The following is a 19,725-nucleotide window of genomic DNA, read 5'->3' on the forward strand; positions in this document are numbered from 1 at the left end:
TACAGAGCGGCATAGGCAAGATACAGTAGATGGTATTGAGTACAGTATATACATATGAGATGAGTATGTAAACAAAGTGGCATAGTTAAAGTGGCTATTACATAAAGATGCAGTAGATGATATAGAGTACAGTATATACGTATACATATGAGATGAATAATGTAGGGTATGTAAACATTATATTAGGTAGCATTGTTTAAAGTGGCTAGTGATATATTTTACATCATTTCCCATCAAGTGACAAATCGGAAGTGCCCACAAATCGGAAGTGCCCACATGCAAATCCATGTGAATGTGGTGTATTCTCCTATGATATGACATGGATTGTGTATGTGTGCCATTCAGAGGGTGAGTAGGCAAAACAAAAGATTGAAATGCTTTTGAACAGGGTATAGTATAGTGGAGGCTCCTCAGAGGAGGACCATCCTCCAGCGTGAATCTCCTAAAAATATAAAAAGTGAAACATTGAAAAAGTTATCCTTTAGATAAAACTAGACTAAATACAGTTGAAGTCGGAAGTTTACATACACCTTAGCCAAATACATTTAAACTCAGTTTTTCACAATTCCTGACATTTAATCCTAGTAAAATTCCCTGTCTTAGGTCAGTTAGGAACACCACTTTATTTTAAGAATATGAAATGGTATAGAATAATAGTAGAGAGAATTATTTATTTCAGGTTCTATTTCTTTCATCACATTCCTAGTGGGTAAGAAGTTTACATACACTCAATTAGTATTTGGTAGCATTGCCTTTAAATTGTTTAACTTGGATCAAACGTTTCGGGTAGCTTTCCACAAGATTCCCACAATAAGTTGGGTGAATTTTGGCCCATTCCTCCTGACAGAGCTGGTGTAACTGAGTCAGGTTTGTAGGACTCCATGCTCGCACACACTTTTTCAGTTCTGCCCACAAATGTTTGATAGGACTGAGTTCAGGGCTTTGTGATGGCCACTCCAATACCTGGTAGTATGCTTGGGGTCATTGTCCATTTGGAAGACCCATTCGCGACAAGCTTTAACTTTCTGACGGATGTCTTGAGATGTTGCTTCAATATATCCACATAATTTTCCTGCTTCACAATGCCATCAAATTTGTGAAGTGCACCAGTCCCTCCTGCAGCAAAGCACCACCACACTATGGTGCTGCCACCAAGTGCTTCATGGTTGGGATGGTGTTCTTCGGCTTGCAAGCCTCCTCCTTTTTCCTCCAAACATAAGGATAGTCATTATGGCCAAACAGTTCTATTTTTGTTTCATCAGACCAGAGGACATTTCTCCAAAAATTACGATCTTTGTCCCCGTGTGCAGTTGCAAACTGTAGTCTGGCTTTTGTATGGCGGTTTTGGGGCACTGGCTTCTTCCTTGCTAAGTGGCCTTTCAGGTTATGTTGCTGTAGGACTCGTTTTACTGTGGAGATAGATACTTTTGTACCTGTTTCCTCCAGCATCTTCACAAGGTCCTTTGCTGTTGTTCTGGGATTGATTTGCAATTTTCGTACCAAAGTACGTTCATCTCTAGGAGAAAGAACGCGTCTCCTTCCTGAGCGGTATGACGGCTGCGTGGTCCCATGGTGTTTATACTTGCATACTACTGTTTGTACAGATGAATGTGGTACCTTCAAGCGTTTGGAAATTGCTCCCAAGGATGAACCAGACTTGTGGAGGTCTACAATTTTTTTTCTGAGGTCTTGGCTGATTTCTTTTGATTTTCCAATGATGTCAAGCAAAGGGCCACTGAGTTTGAAGGTAGGCCTTGAAATGCATCCACAGGGACACCTCCAATTGACTCAAATTATGTAAATTAGCCTATCAGAATCTTCTAAAGCCATGACATCATTTTTCTGGAATTTTCCAAGCTGTTTAAAGGCACAGTCAACTTAGTGTATGTAAACCTCTGACCCACTGGAATTGTGATACCGTGAATTATAAGTGAAATAATCTGTCTGTAAACAATTGTTGGAAAAATGACTTGTGTCACAAGTAGATAACCGACTTGTCAAAACTATAGTTTGTTAAAAAGACATTTGTGGAGTGGATGAAAAACAAGTTTTAATGACTCCAACTTAAGTGTATGTAAACTTCCGACTTCAAGTGTATATTCTCGTCACCAAGTAATGGTTTAAAACACACTGTTGCAATGAATGTCTATAGTAACCTCAACAGCACTCCGTAGGGTAGCCCCATGGTGTCGACAGAGGACAGCAAGCTTCCTTACTCCTCTGGGTACATTGACTTCAATACAAACTCTAGGAGGCTCATGGTTCTCATCCCCTTCCATAGACTTACACAGCCTTCCGTTCTGCTAGCTAACGTTCAATCGCTGGAAAATAAATTGGACGAACTGAAAGCATATATATCCTACCAACTGGACATTAAAAACTGTCTTATGTTTCACCGAGTTGTGGTTGAACGACGACAATAAGAACATACAGCTGGCAGGTTATAGACTCTATCGGCAGGACAGAAAAGCAGCCTCTGGTAAGACATGGGGCGGGGGCCTATGCATATTTGTAAACAATAGCTGGTGCACGATATCTAAGGAAGTCTCAAGATTTTGTTCGCCTGAGGTCGAGTATCTCATGATAAGCTGTAGACCACACTATCTACCTAGAGAGTTTTCATCTGTATTTTTCATAGCTGTCTACATACCACCACAGACCGAGGCTGGCACTTAAACTGCACTCAATGAGCTGTATTCCGCCATAAGCAAACAGGAAAATGCTCATCCAGAGGCGGAGCTCCTAGTGGCTGGGGACTTTAATGCAGGGAAACTTAAATCAGTTTTACCTAATTTCTATCAGCACGTTAAATGTGCAACCAGAGGGGAATAAATTCTAGACAACCTTTACTCCACACACAGAGACGCCTACAAAGCTCTCCCTCGCCCTCCATTTGGCAAATCTGACCATAACTCTATCCTCCTGATTCCTGCTTACAAGCAAAAATTAAAGCAGGAAGCACCAGGGACTCGGTCTATAAAAGAAAAGTGGTCAGATGAAGCAGATGCTAAACTACAGGACTGTTTTGCAAGCACATACTGGAATATGTTCCATGATTCTTCTGATGGCATTGAGGAGTACACCACATCAGTCATTGGCTTTATCAATAAGTGCACCGAGGACATTGTCCCCACGGTGACTGTACGTACATACCCCAAACAGAAGCTATGGATTTCAGGCAACATTCACACTCAGTTAAAGGGTAGAGCTGCTGCTTTCAAGAAGAGGGACTCTCTCTTGGAAGCTTATAAGAAATCCTGCTGTGCCCTCCGACGAACCATCAAACAGGAAAAGCATCAATACAGAACTAAGATCGAATCGCACTACACTGGCTCTGACACTTGTCGGATGTGGCAGGGCTTGCAAATTATTACAGACTACAAAGGGAAGCACAGCCGAGAGCTGCCCAGTGACACGACCCTACCAGACAAGCTAAATAACTTCTATGCTTGCTTCGAGGCAAGTAACACTGAAACATGCAGGAGAGCATCAGCTGTTCTGGATGACTGTGTGATCACACTCTCCACAGCCGATGTGAGTAAGACCTTTAAACAGGTCAACATTCACAAGGCCACTGGGCCAGACGGATCAGGACGTGTACTCAGAGCATGCGCTAACCAACTGGCAGGTGTCTTCACGGACATTTTCAATCTCTCCCTGTCTGAGTCTGTAATACCAACATGTTTCAAACAGACCACCATAGTCCCTGTGCCCAAGAACACTAAGGTAACCTGCCTAAATTACTTCAGACCCGTAGCTCTCACGTCTGTAGCAATGAAATGCTTTGAAAGGCTGGTCATGGCCCACATCAACACCATTATCCCAGAAACCCTATACCCACTCCCCAGGTGGTAAAGGTAGGTAACAACACATCCACCATGCTGATCCTCAACACGGGGCCCCTCATGGGTGCGTGCTCAGTCCCCTCCTGTACTCCCTGTTGACTCATGACTGCACGGCCAGGCACGACTCCAACACCATCATTAAGTTTTCTGGTCCAAGAGGCTTCTAAACAGCTTATACCCCCAAGCCATAAGACTCATGAACAGTTAATCAAATGGCTACCCAGGCTATTTACACAGCCCCCCCCCCACGCTGCTGCTACTCTCTGTTATTATCTATGCATAGCCACTATAATAACTCTACCTACATGTACACAATTACCTCATTTGCCTCGACACTGGTGCCTCCACACATTGACACATTGACTCTGTAAAGGTACCCCTGTATATAGCCCACAATTGTTATTTACTGCTGCTCTTTAATTATTTGTTTTTCTTATCTCTTACTTTTTGGTATTTTCTTAAAACTGTATTGTTGGTTAAGGTCTTGTAAGTAAGCATTACACTGTAATTTCTACACCTGTTGTATTTGGCGCATTTGACAAATACAATTACATTTGATTTGAAGAAATTCCGGAGGACGTCCTTCAACCTATCAACGCTCTTGCAGCATGAACTGACATGTTGTCCACCCAATCAAAGGATCAGAGAATTAATCTAGTAGCATAAGCTACAGCTAGCTAGCACTGCAGTGCATAAAATGTGGTAAGCAGTTGTTTCAAAGGATGAGAAATACTATGGTTGAACAGTTTTGAACAAATACATTTCTTCAAAAATGAAGGAGAAGCAAGATAGATATTTTGTCATTTTTTTCAATTTCTCTTTAATTTGCTTAGCTAGTAAATACAGCTAACTAGTTTATCCTGGCTCAAACACCCGGCTCGAACAGAGAGATGCTACATCAGCTAGCTGGCTATGACTATCCAACACTGGAACCCTTCCAAGTCAAGTTAAGCTTTTGGTTTTACAAATGTATTTTGCCAGCAGGGCCCGCCAGCATAACTGCTAAAATGCTTACCGACTATACGTTGTACTGCTTGACTGTAGCGGGTTTACTAACGCGTTAGTTCTATTAGCTATGTTGACTATGAGGTTACTTTAGCTAATACGATGTAGGCTGTGTGTAGCGGTCAGCAGTTAGGATATAGTTCGGCTTTGTCACGGTTTTCTGTAGGCAAAGGAGAGTCGGACCAAAATGCGGTGTGGCTATTGTGATTCATATTTTAATGAAACAAGGAAAAACACGAATCAATACGAAAAAAACAAACGTAACACGAAAACCGAAACAGCCTATACTGGTGCAAACTAACACACGACAGAAACAAGGACATAAGGACAATCACCCACGAAACACTCAAAGAATATGGCTTCCTAAATATGGTTCCAAATCAGAGACAACGATAAACACCTGCCTCTGATTTAGAACCACTTCAGACAGCCATAGACTAACCTAGAACACCCCACTAAGCTACAATCCCAATACCTGTGGAAAAAAACCCAAGACAAAACACACCACATACAAAAACCCATGTCACACCCTGGCCTGACCAAATAGATAAAGAAAACACAAAATACTAAGACCAGGGCGTGACAGAACCCCCACCCCAAGGTGCGGACTCGCGGCCACACACCAAAACCCATAGGCGAGGGTCCGGGTGGGCGTCTGTCCACGGTGGCGGCTCTGGCGCGGGACGTGGACCCCACTCTAACAAGGTCTTAGTCCATCTTCCTCGTGTCCTTAGATAGGTGACCCTCGCCGCCGACCTTGGCCTAGTAGCCCTCACCAAAGACCCCACTGGACTGAGGGGCAGCTCGGGACTGAGGGGCAGCTCGGGACTGAGGTAGCTCGGGAGTGGGGTAGCTCGGGAGTGGGGTAGCTCGGGACTGAGGGGTAGCTCAGCACTGAGAGGAAGCTCAGCACTGAGAGGAAGCTCAGCACTGAGAGGAAGCTCAGGCAGGTAGTTGGCTCTGGCAGATCCTGGCTGACTGGCGGATCTGGAAGAGTCTGGCTGACTGGCGGATCCTGGCTGACTGGCGGATCTGGAAGATCCTGGCTGACTGGCGGATCTGGAAGAGTCTGGGTGACTGGCGGATCTGGAAGAGTCTGGCTGACTGGCGGATCTGGAAGAGTCTGGCTGACTGGCGGATCCTGGCAGACAACGGCTCTGGCTGCTCCATGCTGACTGGCAGCTCTGGCTGTTTCATGCTGACTGGCGGCTCTGGCTGCTCCATGCTGACTGACGGCTCTGGCTGCTCCATGCTGACTGACGGCTCTGGCTGCTCCATGCTGACTGACGGCTCTGGCGGCTTCTTGCAGACTGGCAGCTCTAGCGGCTTCTTGCAGACTGGCAGCTCTGGCGGCTTCTTGCAGACTGGCAGCTCTGGCGGCTTCTTGCAGACTGGCAGCTCTGGCAGCTCCATGCAGACTGGCAGCTCTGGCAGCTCCATGCAGACTGGCGGCTGTGGCTGCTCCATGCAGACTGGCAGCTCTGGCTGTGCTGAACAGGCAGGAGACTCCAGCAGCGCTGTAGAGGGAGAAGGCTCTGGCAGCTCTAAACAGGCGGGAGCACCTGTACGGATGAGCCGGAGAGACAGCCTGGTGCGGGGGGCTGCCACTGGAGGGCTGGTGCGTGGAGGTGGTACTGAGTAGACCGGACCGTGCAGGCGCACTGGAGCTCTTGAGCACCGAGCCTGCCCAACCTTACCTGGTTGAATACTCCCGGTCGCCCTGCCAGTGCGGCGAGGTGGAATAGCCCGCACTGGGCTATGCAGGTGAACCGGGGACACCGTGCGCAAGGCTGGTGCCATGTAAGCCGGCCCAAGGAGACGCACTTGGGACCATATGCGTAGAGCCGGCTTCATGGCATTTGGCTCAACGCTCACTCTAGCCCGGCCGATACGCAGAGCTGGAATGTACCGCACCGGGCTATGCACCCGCACTGGGGACACCGTGCGCACCACAGCATAACACGGTGCCTGCCCGGTCTCTCTAGCCCCCCGGTAAGCACAGTAAGTTGGCGTAGGTCTCCTACCTAGCGTCACCATACTCCCTGTGACCTTCCCCCCAATAAATTTTTGGGGCTGACTCTCGGGCTTCCATCCGCGTCGCCGTGCTGCCTCCTCATACCAGCGCCGCTCCGCTTTCGTCACCTCCAGTTCTTCTTTGGGGCGGCGATATTCTCCAGGCTGTACCCAGGGTACTTTACCGTCCAACTCATCCTCCCATGTCCAGTCTTCCAAATAATCCAGCCTCTCCCACTGCTGCTGCTGCTGCCTGTTGTCGCGCCGCTTGGTCCTGTTGTGGTGGGTGATTCTGTAACGGGTTTCTGTATGCAAAGGAGAGTCGGACCAAAATGCGGCGTGGCTATTGTGATTCATATGTTAATGAAACAAGGAAAAACACGAATCAATACGAAAACAACAAACGTAACACGAAAACCGAAACAGCCTATACTGGTGCAAACTAACACACGACAGAAACAAGGACATAAGGACAATCACCCACGAAACACTCAAAGAATATGGCTGCCTAAATATGGTTCCCAATCAGAGACAACGATAAACACCTGCCTCTGATTTAGAACCACTTCAGACAGCCATAGACTAACCTAGAACACCCCACTAAGCTACAATCCCAATACCTGGGAAAAAACTCCAAGACAAAACACACCACATACAAAAACCCATGTCACACCCTGGCCTGACCAAATAGATAAAGAAAACACAAAATACTAAGACCAGGGCGTGACAGGCTTGGAAAGTTTTTTTTTCCAGGTCAGAGACGGCTGATGAGTTGTGCATCGAAGTCTACATGTGAAGGGAAAACGTGAGAGAAGGCAAGCGTGTAGATGCGAGAAGGAATACAATATGGCTGCTATGAAAGTGAACTGTGTTTACATGTAATCAGGGGTGTATTCATTCCGCCGATTCTGTTGGAAATGTTGGAATTCTGTTGGAAACGGAATAAAATGTGGATATACAGTGGGGAGAACAAGTATTTGATACACTGCCGATTTTGCAGGTTTTCCTACTTACAAAGCATGTAGAGGTCTGTAATTTTTATCATAGGTACATTTCAACTGTGAGAAACTGAATCTAAAACAAAAATCCAGAAAATCACATTGTATGCTTTTTAAGTAATTAATTAGCATTTTATTGCATGACATAAGTATTTGATACATCAGAATAGCAGAACTTAATAGTGACTTAACAGTGACAAAATGGTGCCCCAAAACTGTTAGGGCCTACATAAAGCTGTCACAACAGCAGTCCCAACACTTTACCACTGCTACACCTGGCTATCAGCAGAGCCCTGCCTGGCCGCGAAATATTCATTCATTTACTGCCTTTAAAAAAAACATAGCTGATATGGCTGACTTGCTTCAACAAATGTGGTTTCTACTGACAGTTGAGATGTACAAACAATGGCATAAGGGGACGACATGCGGATAAGAGGCAATCCGTAATTTTGAATAAGACATTAATGAACGAGCTAGGACAGACATAGTCAATATCACGATTTGTTCAGAACTTTGAAATGTACAGCAACAGAATTCAGAACATGGTCTGTTCTTTCATTGTTCTTCCTGTACACCAAGTCAGAACCGTATGATAAATAAAGTGGCCATATAAACAGACAAGGAAAGTTCTTACAATGTTTGATGATTACATTGCTCTAAAACAGGCTATAGGCTCCATCTACACCACCAAGTCAGAACAGTAGCCTGTAACGCCTGTCGTCGGAAAGAGTGGACCAAAGCACAGCGTGAAAAGTGTTCATGATTTCTTTTAGTATCAAAAAACAAAGTAACAAAATGAAAGCGAACAGTTCTGTCAGGTAACAGAGACTAAACAGAAAATAACTACCCACAAAACACAGGTGGGAAAAAGGCTGCCTAAGTATGATTCCCAATCAGAGACAACGATAGACAGCTGCCTCTGATTGGGAACCACACTCGGCCAAAAACAAAGAAATAGAAAACATAGATTGCCCACACCAAATCACACCCTGACCTAACCAAATAGAGAATTAAAACGCCTCTCTAAGGTCAGGGCGTGACATAGCCAAAATTAAGTGGGGAAAATAGACCAAATTATTAGGGTGAGGCACATGGGCTACTAACAGCTTACTACACAACATACACTTAGCAACAGTATACAGTACATATTTCCGTGGCATATTACATAATTTATGCAGCAGCATACAAGACATTTTTGGACTCACCTTGTTGTGCTGTGCTCACTTGAACAGGAAGGTGGCGCGGTGGTCCTTCGTGGGCACATTTTGTCATCAAACTTTGTCGTTAAAGTCTGGCATTCTCTGGATTTATGGTGCTTTCATGACAACTGGGAACTCTGAAAAAAACAAGGTAGAATCATGATGACCTCAGTGATCTTCAGGTCGTAGCTGTAGGAGGCCCGAGTTCCCGACTTACAATTCTGAGTTGGATGACCGTTTAAAATGTATTTTCCCAGTCAGAGCTCATTTTATCCCCGAGTTCCCATTTGTCTTGAACTCACAGAAGATAGATTTCCAAGTTCTGAATTAGTTCCCGAATTTTATCTATAATTTCTCTTCATTATTTATCTTCATTTGACAAGGATTTAAAAAGATTTTCCAGTAGATTGTCGACTTGATTAATAATGATGACTGCTAGCTAAGATTTTGAAAGTATGATGTTGACATGATCAGTCCAGTCAAAGCTACTCTACATGTAACGTGATTTGATGTCATTTTATCTGTGGCCAATGACCTTGAGTCTTTTTGGAATGGAACTTCTAATGTAACTCTATGGCAGCACCCAAGGGGCTTGAATTTTCGAGCTCTACCCTTAAATTTGGCAGTGATGTAGTGTCCCCATGAGTGACAGAACATTGAGCCAATCACGGTGCAACTAGAGAACATTACCAACCCCTACGCTTAGTATTTGGTTCCACCACCACAGAAAGCACTGAGCTAGGCTGAAACACCTGCATTTTGGAGCTGCCTTACTCAAGAAAGCAAAAGAGAGACCATGTTTGTATGGAGGCTTTATTAACTCTATTATTAAAGATCTATTTTATTACATTGTTTGCAAACGGATATGTGAGAGATATTAATGTCAAAATAACATGCAAAACATTTTTTATTTGCTCTGCCCCACCTGTCCTGAATGGCGGATCATCACTGTTCAGGACAAAACATTTTTTTATTTGCTCTGCCCCACCTGTCCTGAATGGCGGATCATCACTGTTCAGGACAAAACATTTTTTTATTTGCTCTGCCCCACCTGTCCTGAATGGCGGATCATCACTGTTCAGGACAAAACATTTTTTTATTTGCTCTGCCCCACCTGTCCTGAATGGCGGATCATCACTGTTCAGGACAAAACATTTTTTTATTTGCTCTGCCCCACCTGTCCTGAATGGCGGATCATCACTGTTCAGGACATAACGTTTTTTTCTTAGCAATTTTATCAGCAGTTTTACTTACATGAGCATGTTTTGGAATATTTTTTATTCTGTACAGGCTGAGTGTATTGATACACCTTCCAAAGTGTAATGAATAACTTAACCATGCTCAAATGGATATTCAATGTCTTCTTTTTATTATTGTTTTCACCCATCTAACATTGGTGCCTTTTGCAAGGCATTGGAAAACCTCCCTGGTCTTTGTGGTTAAATCTATGTTCCCTGCTCAACTGATAATTGTATGTGTAGGGCAAAGAGAAGAGTAAGTCATTAAAAAAACATGTTACACTATTATTGCATACTGAGTGAGTCCATGAAACGTATTGTGACTTGTTAAGTACATTTTTACTCCTGAACTTTTTGGGCTTGCCATAACAAAGGAGTTGAATACTTATTGACTCAAGACACTTCGGCTTTCAATTCTTTTCATTTGTAGAAAATGTGAAAATCAGAATGACACTTTGAAATGATGTGGTATTGTGTGTCAACCAGTGACACAAAATCTAAATGGAATAAATGTTTAATTCAGGCTATAACACAACAAAATATCAAAAAAGTCAACCGGTGTAAATACTTTCTGAAGACAATGTATATGATTTTGCACAAATTACTTAAACTGAGTGAAGATGGCTCTGTTAGCTAGGTTGGATGGAGCAAGGTTCTTGCTTCTTGCATGGGCCATATAATTGCTCAAAGCATCAATTTAATGACAATACTATGTTATTATTACTTGTAATGAGTTTCCTAAGTAAAAGTTAAACACGAGACCTTTTTTCTGTTGAGGAATAAGCAATAATTATGAACATTATGACAATGGCATGAAATGAATGTATCCCTTGAGATATTTGGAAAAAGGGAATGCCTCTGTCTTGCATCATGGTGGTGCTATGGAGAAAAATGTATAAAAATCCACAACCCATCCCTCCCAAACCTTTACGTTCTCCATCAGAGGACAAGTTGAGGTTAGTTCATGACTTCTTATTCATCTTTGGGATCCAGTATATTGTCATGAATTGTTGTTCTGTGTGTATATCAAGTCTTTGTTTTCTTCAACATTTCAGATTTGAAAACATTGACCATTCCTCAAGCAGGCCACACTGAAAAATGCAGAATCTGACCGACCTTCCAGGCAATGCCATCAGGGTCAGCCCCAGAGCCCCGACAACCACACAAACACTGGGTCAGGGTCAGCCCAGAGCCCCGGCAACCACACTGACACTGGGTCAGGGTCAGCCCCAGAGCCCCGGCAACCACACAGACACTGGGTCAGGGTCAGCCCCAGAGCCCCGGCAACCACACAGACACTGGGTCAAGGTCAGCCCCAGAGCCCCAGCCACCACACAGACACTGGGTCAGGGTCAGCCCCAGAGCCCCGGCAACCACACAGACACTGGGTCAGGGTCAGCCCCAGAGCCCCGGCCACCACACAGACACTGGGTCAGGGTCAGCCCCAGAGCCCCGGCCACCACACAGACACTGGGTCAGGGTCAGCCCCAGAGCCCCGGCCACCACACAGACACTGGGTCAGGGTCAGCCCCAGAGCCCCGGCAACCACACAGACACTGGGTCAGGGTCAGCCCCAGAGCCCCGGCCACCACACAGACACTGGGTCAGGGTCAGCCCCAGAGCCCCGGCAACCACACAGACACTGGGTCAGGGTCATCCCCAGAGCCCCGGCAACCACACAGACACTGGGTCAGGGTCAGCCCCAGAGCCCCGGCCACCACACAGACACTGGGTCAGGGTCAGCCCCAGAGCCCCGGCCACCAAACAGACACTGGGTCAGGGTCAGCCCCAGAGCCCCGGCAACCACACAGACACTGGGTCAGGGTCAGCCCCAGAGCCCCAGCCACCACACAGACACTGGGTCAGGGTCAGCCCCAGAGCCCCGGCCACCACACAGACACTGGGTCAGGGTCAGCCCCAGAGCCCCGGCCACCACACAGACACTGGGTCAGGGTCAGCCCCAGAGCCCCGGCCAATCTGTATATTAGTCAATTAACATATCTCAAAAGAGTAAAACCCTGGCTGGATGAAAGGGGTGTCTTTAAAAAAAACGTTTTCTTCAAACACAGAAGCTTACTTTGGCATTGAGAAGGTTGCTTTACAGTAAACTGGAACACCAGATGTCATTATTATTCCAAACTTGTCAAGTTGTGGACATGTTGCTGGGGCACAGATACTGTAACTTGAGACACCGGGCTAGATGAATGTGCGGCCATAGGAAGACTTGCAGTTTCTTTGGCAAAATAAAAAGATTGATATTGAAAGCAATAAGGGTTAGATTATTTGATATTCAGAGAGTTATTATAAAACCATTTAATGAGACTAATATACGTAGAGTGGAAAGCCGGAGGGACTGAGCACATTAACACATTATAATTCCAAAGTGCAAACTGTTGCTATAAAGTTGGAGCAAACCCAGTTTTCCAAATTACTATACCTACCTACTGTAACATGGATGTTCATTAATCATGCAACTTCATGTATGATATTGTTATTAATAAATTAACAAGCGTTCTCAAACATTCCTCCTGATGACAGATGATGTGAAGTAATGACTGCTCATACAGTGCCTTGCAAAAGTATTCGGCCCCCTTGAACTTTGCGACCTTTTGCCACATTTCAGGCTTCAAACATAAAGATATAAAACTGTATTTTTTTGTGAAGAATCAACAACAAGTGGGACACAATCATGAAGTGGAACGACATTTATTGGATATTTCAAACTTTTTTAACAAATCAAAAACTGAAAAATTGGGCGTGCAAAATTATTCAGCCCCTTTACTTTCAGTGCAGCAAACTCTCCCCAGAAGTTCAGTGAGGATCTCTGAATGATCCAATGTTGACCTAAATGACTAATGATGATAAATACAATCCACCTGTGTGTAATCAAGTCTCCGTATAAATGCACCTGCACTGTGATAGTCTCAGAGGCCCGTTAAAAGCGCAGAGAGCATCATGAAGAACAAGGAACACACCAGGCAGGTCCGAGATACTGTTGTGAAGAAGTTTAAAGCAGGATTTGGATACAAAAAGATTTCCCAAGCGTTAAACATGCCAAGGAGCACTGTGCAAGCGATAATATTGAAATGGAAGGAGTATCAGACCACTGCAAATCTACCAAGACCTGGCCGTCCCTCTAAACTTTCAGCTCATACAAGGAGAAGACTGATCAGAGATGCAGCCAAGAGGCCCATGATCACTCTGGATGAACTGCAGAGATCTACAGCTGAGGTGGGAGACTCTGTCCATAGGACAACAATCAGTCGTATATTGCACAAATCTGGCCTTTATGGAAGAGTGGCAAGAAGAAAGCCATTTCTTAAAGATATCCATAAAAAGTGTTGTTTAAAGTTTGCCACAAGCCACCTGGGAGACACACCAAACATGTGGAAGAAGGTGCTCTGGTCAGATGAAACCAAAATTGAACTTTTTGGCAACAATGCAAAACGTTATGTTTGGTGTAAAAGCAACACAGCTCATCACCCTGAACACACCATACCCACTGTCAAACATGGTGGTGGCAGCATCATGGTTTGGGCCTGCTTTTCTTCAGCAGGGACAGAGAAGATGGTTAAAATTGATGGGAAGATGGATGGAGCCAAATACAGGACCATTCTGGAAGAAAACCTGATGGAGTCTGCAAAAGACCTGAGACTGGGACGGAGATTTGTCTTCCAACAAGACAATGATCCAAAACATAAAGCAAAATCTACAATGGAATGGTTCAAAAATAAACATATCCAGGTGTTAGAATGGCCAAGTCAAAGTCCAGACCTGAATCCAATCGAGAATCTGCGGAAAGAACTGAAAACTGCTGTTCACAAATGCTCTCCATCCAACCTCACTGAGCTCGAGCTGTTTTGCAAGGAGGAATGGGAAAAAACTTCAGTCTCTCGATGTGCAAAACTGATAGAGACATACCCCAAGCGACTTACAGCTGTAATCACAGCAAAAGGTGGTGCTACAAAGTATTAACTTAAGGGGCTGAATAATTTTGCACGCCCAATTTTTCAGTTTTTGATTTGTTAAAAAAGTTTGAAATATCCAATAAATGTCGTTCCACTTCATGATTGTGTCCCACTTGTTGTTGATTCTTCACAAAAAAAATACAGTTTTATATCTTTATGTTTGAAGCCTGAAATGTGGCAAAAGGTCGCAAAGTTCAAGGGGGCCGAATACTTTCGCAAGGCACTGTATCTCAGCTGTCAGAGCGGCTCGTGCTCTGCTGAGATAGAACATTGGGGGAGAATCACACAGAATGGCAGGACCGGTCAAACGCAGCCTTCCTAACGTAGGACAGTTTTGAGTCAATTTCAGAGACCACGAATCTGAGTTGACCAAAAGAGTCGACCAAAAATCTGCTGCAAGTTTAGGCAACATTTACATTTTAAACTTCATCCAGGACATAATGTGCGTGTAAAATGCTATATTATTTCAAATCCATTTACAAAGTCTGTGTTACAATCAATTAGATTCCCTTACCTTTGGTGAGATGTATACGTCCTTATTGAACGTCAAACAAGCCATGAATGTTGAAAGCCAACTTATTGATCATTTAGAAACTTATATCGAACATGATTCGGAGAGACTTTGAAGACATCAAAAGGTGAGTGACAGTTTGATAGATATAGTGTTGTAAAGTACTTAAGTAAAATACTTTAAAGTACTACTTAAGTAGTTTTTGGGGTATCTGTAATTTACTATTTATCTTTTTGACAATTTTTAGTTTTGCTCCACTACATTCCTAGAGTGGACAAACTCACTGTTTGTAAATGATGTCTCTGTGTTGGAGTGTGCCCCTCACTATCCGTAAATTAAAATAACAAGGAAATCATACAGTCTGGTTTGCTTAATATAAAGAATAAGAAATGATTGATACTTTTACTTTTTACCTTTATTATATTCCGCTCCATACAAGGATATTATTATCTTCTAGGTAACTAAAAGGAACTTAACATTAGTAATTCATTAAATATACTATTAGCCTATCATGAACTCAAAATGCATTCTAGGGGCAGGTTGATTTCCATGGAAAGCCTCATGCATATATCATTGCATGGTTGTCTCCCCCTTGTCCATCTATCATGGTATTACCGTAGAGTGAAGTCTTCTCTCTAACTTATAACTGCAAAGGTTTCAGACTTGCACAGTGAGGTGTACAATGGACCATCAGCTGTTATGGCAAACCCTTTGGTGGCGTTCACATTTATCAAGCTCTTGCAGTCCGTGTGGCTGAATCTAGTCTACAGTGATGAAGCACAAGAGAACACCAAATGTTATGTCCCTTTTAAAAACACACCTTGTCATTATAACTGATATCCCCACTTTGTGCCTGAGGGGCTACATGAGGGGAGATGTCCTGCGCTGCTCACACAGACACAGGGTCAGGATCAGCCCCAGAGCCCAAGCCACCACGCCCAGGCTCAAATGAACTGGTACACAAGCAGAGCCACTGGTCCGGGTTGGAGCGAGCGGTCGCATCTACACTTCGTTCCGCAGGTAGTATAACTTTTCATTACATTTTCATTACATTTCATTATAGTACAACGGTTTGATTTGTCTAATCTTAGCAATTTCTTCTTAGCTAGCTACATAGCCGTCTTTGTATCAAAGATAATTGCGTAATTATCGTATTTCGTCGTCCTAACGTAGTCTACACTGCTATCTGCCCAGCTGCTAGCTAATCGTCCACCGTCTACCAGCACTGTAGAAACTATTACACTCAACTGAACGACTCGATTAGTGTAGTGTTAGCTAGCTACATAGTTGTCTTTGCTGTCTTCGTATCCAAGATAATTGTGTAGTTTAGAGTGTGTAGACTTAGAGTGATTATCTTAATTTACCGAGGTTAGCTAGCCAGCTATTTGTCGTCCTTAACGTAGGAGATACTGCTAGCTAGCTAGCCAACAGCTAGCCAACAGCTAGCCAACGTCTACCGAATAGAACTTCAACAACCCGGTCAACATTCCGCTTCGCTCCACAGGTAGTATCACATTTTCATTTCACTTCATTACAGTACAACGATTTGATTTGTTTGATCGTAGCTAGCTAGCTACATAGCCGTCTTTGTATCTAAGACAATTGTGTAGTCTAGAGCGATTTTCTAGGTTAGCTAGCCAGCTATTGTCGTTCTTTTAACGTAACGTAACGTAATCAACACTGCTAGCTAGCCAGCTAGCCCCCGAATAGCAGCACTGTAGAAACTATTACACTCGACGGAACGACTTGATTAGTGTAGTGTCAACAACGCAGCCACTGCCAGCTAGCCTACAAAGTCAACAACGCAGCCACTGCCAGCTAGCCTACTCCAGCAGTACTGTATCATTTCAATCATTTTAGTCAATATGATTCTTGCTACGTAAGCTTAACTTTCTGAACATTCGAGACGTGTAGTCCACTTGTCATTCCAATCTCCTTTGCATTAGCGTAGCCTCTTCTGTAGCCTGTCAACTATGTGTCTATCTATCCCTGTTCTCTCCTCTCTGCACAGACCATACAAACGCTCCACACCGCGTGGCCGCGGCCACCCTAATCTGGTGGTCCCAGCGCGCACGACCCACGTGGAGTTCCAGGTCTCCGGTAGCCTCTGGAACTGCCGATCTGCGGCCAACAAGGCAGAGTTCATCTCAGCCTATGCCTCCCTCCAGTCCCTCGACTTCTTGGCACTGACGGAAACATGGATCACCACAAATAACACTGCTACTCCTACTGCTCTCTCTTCGTCCGCCCACGTGTTCTCGCACACCCCGAGAGCTTCCGGTCAGCGGGGTGGTGGCACCGGGATCCTCATCTCTCCCAAGTGGTCATTCTCTCTTTCTCCCCTTACCCATCTGTCTATCGCCTCCTTTGAATTCCATGCTGTCACAGTTACCAGCCCTTTCAAGCTTAACATCCTTATCATTTATCGCCCTCCAGGTTCCCTCGGAGAGTTCATCAATGAGCTTGATGCCTTGATAAGCTCCTTTCCTGAGGACGGCTCACCTCTCACAGTCCTGGGCGACTTTAACCTCCCCACGTCTACCTTTGACTCATTCCTCTCTGCCTCCTTCTTTCCACTCCTCTCCTCTTTTGACCTCACCCTCTCACCTTCCCCCCCTACTCACAAGACAGGCAATACGCTCGACCTCATCTTTACTAGATGCTGTTCTTCCACTAACCTCATTGCAACTCCCCTCCAAGTCTCCGACCACTACCTATCATCCGATCCTCGTTTGCTAAGTCAAACGACACCTCTGGTTCTGCTCACACTGCCCTACCCTGTGCTCTGACCTCTTTCTCCCCTCTCTCTCCAGATGAAATCTCGCTTCTTGTGACGGCCGGCCGCCCAACAACCTGCCCGCTTGACCCTATCCCCTCCTCTCTTCTCCAGACCATTTCCGGAGACCTTCTCCCTTACCTCACCTCGCTCATCAACTCATCCCTGACCGCTGGCTACGTCCCTTCCGTCTTCAAGAGAGCGAGAGTTGCACCCCTTCTGAAAAAACCTACACTCGATCCCTCCGATGTCAACAACTACAGACCAGTATCCCTTCTTTCTTTTCTCTCCAAAACTCTTGAACGTGCCGTCCTTGGCCAGCTCTCCCGCTATCTCTCTCAGAATGACCTTCTTGATCCAAATCAGTCAGGTTTCAAGACTAGTCATTCAACTGAGACTGCTCTTCTCTGTATCACGGAGGCGCTCCGCACTGCTAAAGCTAACTCTCTCTCCTCTGCTCTCATCCTTCTAGACCTATCGGCTGCCTTCGATACTGTGAACCATCAGATCCTCCTCTCCACCCTCTCCGAGTTGGGCATCTCCGGCGTGGCCCACGCTTGGATTGCGTCCTACCTGACAGGTCGCTCCTACCAGGTGGCGTGGCGAGAATCTGTCTCCTCGCCACGCACTCTCACCAATGGTGTCCCCCAGGGCTCTGTTCTAGGCCCTCTCCTATTCTCGCTATACACCAAGTCACTTGGCTCTGTCATAACCTCACATGGTCTCTCCTATCATTGCTATGCAGACGACACACAATTAATCTTCTCCTTTCCCCCTTCTGATGACCAGGTGGCGAATCGCATCTCTGCATGTCTGGCAGACATATCAGTGTGGATGACGGATCACCAACTCAAGCTGAACCTCGGCAAGACGGAGCTGCTCTTCCTCCCGGGGAAGGACTGCCCGTTCCATGATCTCGCCATCACGGTTGACAACTCCATTGTGTCCTCCTCCCAGAGCGCTAAGAACCTTGGCGTGATCCTGGACAACACCCTGTCGTTCTCAACTAACATCAAGGCGGTGGCCCGTTCCTGTAGGTTCATGCTCTACAACATCCGCAGAGTACGACCCTGCCTCACACAGGAAGCGGCGCAGGTCCTAATCCAGGCACTTGTCATCTCCCGTCTGGATTACTGCAACTCGCTGTTGGCTGGGCTCCCTGCCTGTGCAATTAAACCCCTACAACTCATCCAGAACGCCGCAGCCCGTCTGGTGTTCAACCTTCCCAAGTTCTCTCACGTCACCCCGCTCCTCCGCTCTCTCCACTGGCTTCCAGTTGAAGCTCGCATCCGCTACAAGACCATGGTGCTTGCCTACGGAGCTGTGAGGGGAACGGCACCGCAGTACCTCCAGGCTCTGATCAGGCCCTACACCCAAACAAGGGCACTGCGTTCATCCACCTCTGGCCTGCTCGCCTCCCTACCACTGAGGAAGTACAGTTCCCGCTCAGCCCAGTCAAAACTGTTCGCTGCTCTGGCCCCCCAATGGTGGAACAAACTCCCTCACGACGCCAGGACAGCGGAGTCAATCACCACCTTCCGGAGACACCTGAAACCCCACCTCTTTAAGGAATACCTAGGATAGGATAAAGTAATCCTTCTCACCCCCCTTAAATGATTTAGATGCACTATTGTAAAGTGGCTGTTCCACTGGATGTCATAAGGTGAATTCACCAATTTGTAAGTCGCTCTGGATAAGAGCGTCTGCCAAATGACTTAAATGTAAATGTAAATTTGAGTCTGTACAGACTAGTAGCCTAGATATGCTACCTATTGTAATGCACAACCTCAACATTTTGTATATTAGTCAATTAAAATATATCAAAAGAGTCCAACCCTGGCTGAATGACAAACATTATATCATTATAAAGCATGTGTATTTTCATGTGTATTTTCTTTTGAGTGGTTCTTGACTGGTTCCAACTGAAATTCTGGTGTACAAAGTGCTCTGTAGAAGTCATACAGAAAGTCCTATTTGTCAGCTCTTTGCTACCACTCTCTCAGTGGAGCTGACTTGAATTGTCACATTTTCTGGCCTATCCAGACAAAGAATCGATTTGCTCTCCCTCTGAGTGATGGAGCCCAGACTGGGAGACGGCAATTGAAATGTGACAGTTCTTCAAATCCAACAGTTGTGGTTTCATCTTTCTTTTTTAAATCCCAGCCGGATTTA

Source organism: Oncorhynchus masou, chromosome 9 (assembly GCF_036934945.1).
Source record: "Oncorhynchus masou masou isolate Uvic2021 chromosome 9, UVic_Omas_1.1, whole genome shotgun sequence".
Classification (NCBI taxonomy): domain Eukaryota; kingdom Metazoa; phylum Chordata; class Actinopteri; order Salmoniformes; family Salmonidae; genus Oncorhynchus; species Oncorhynchus masou.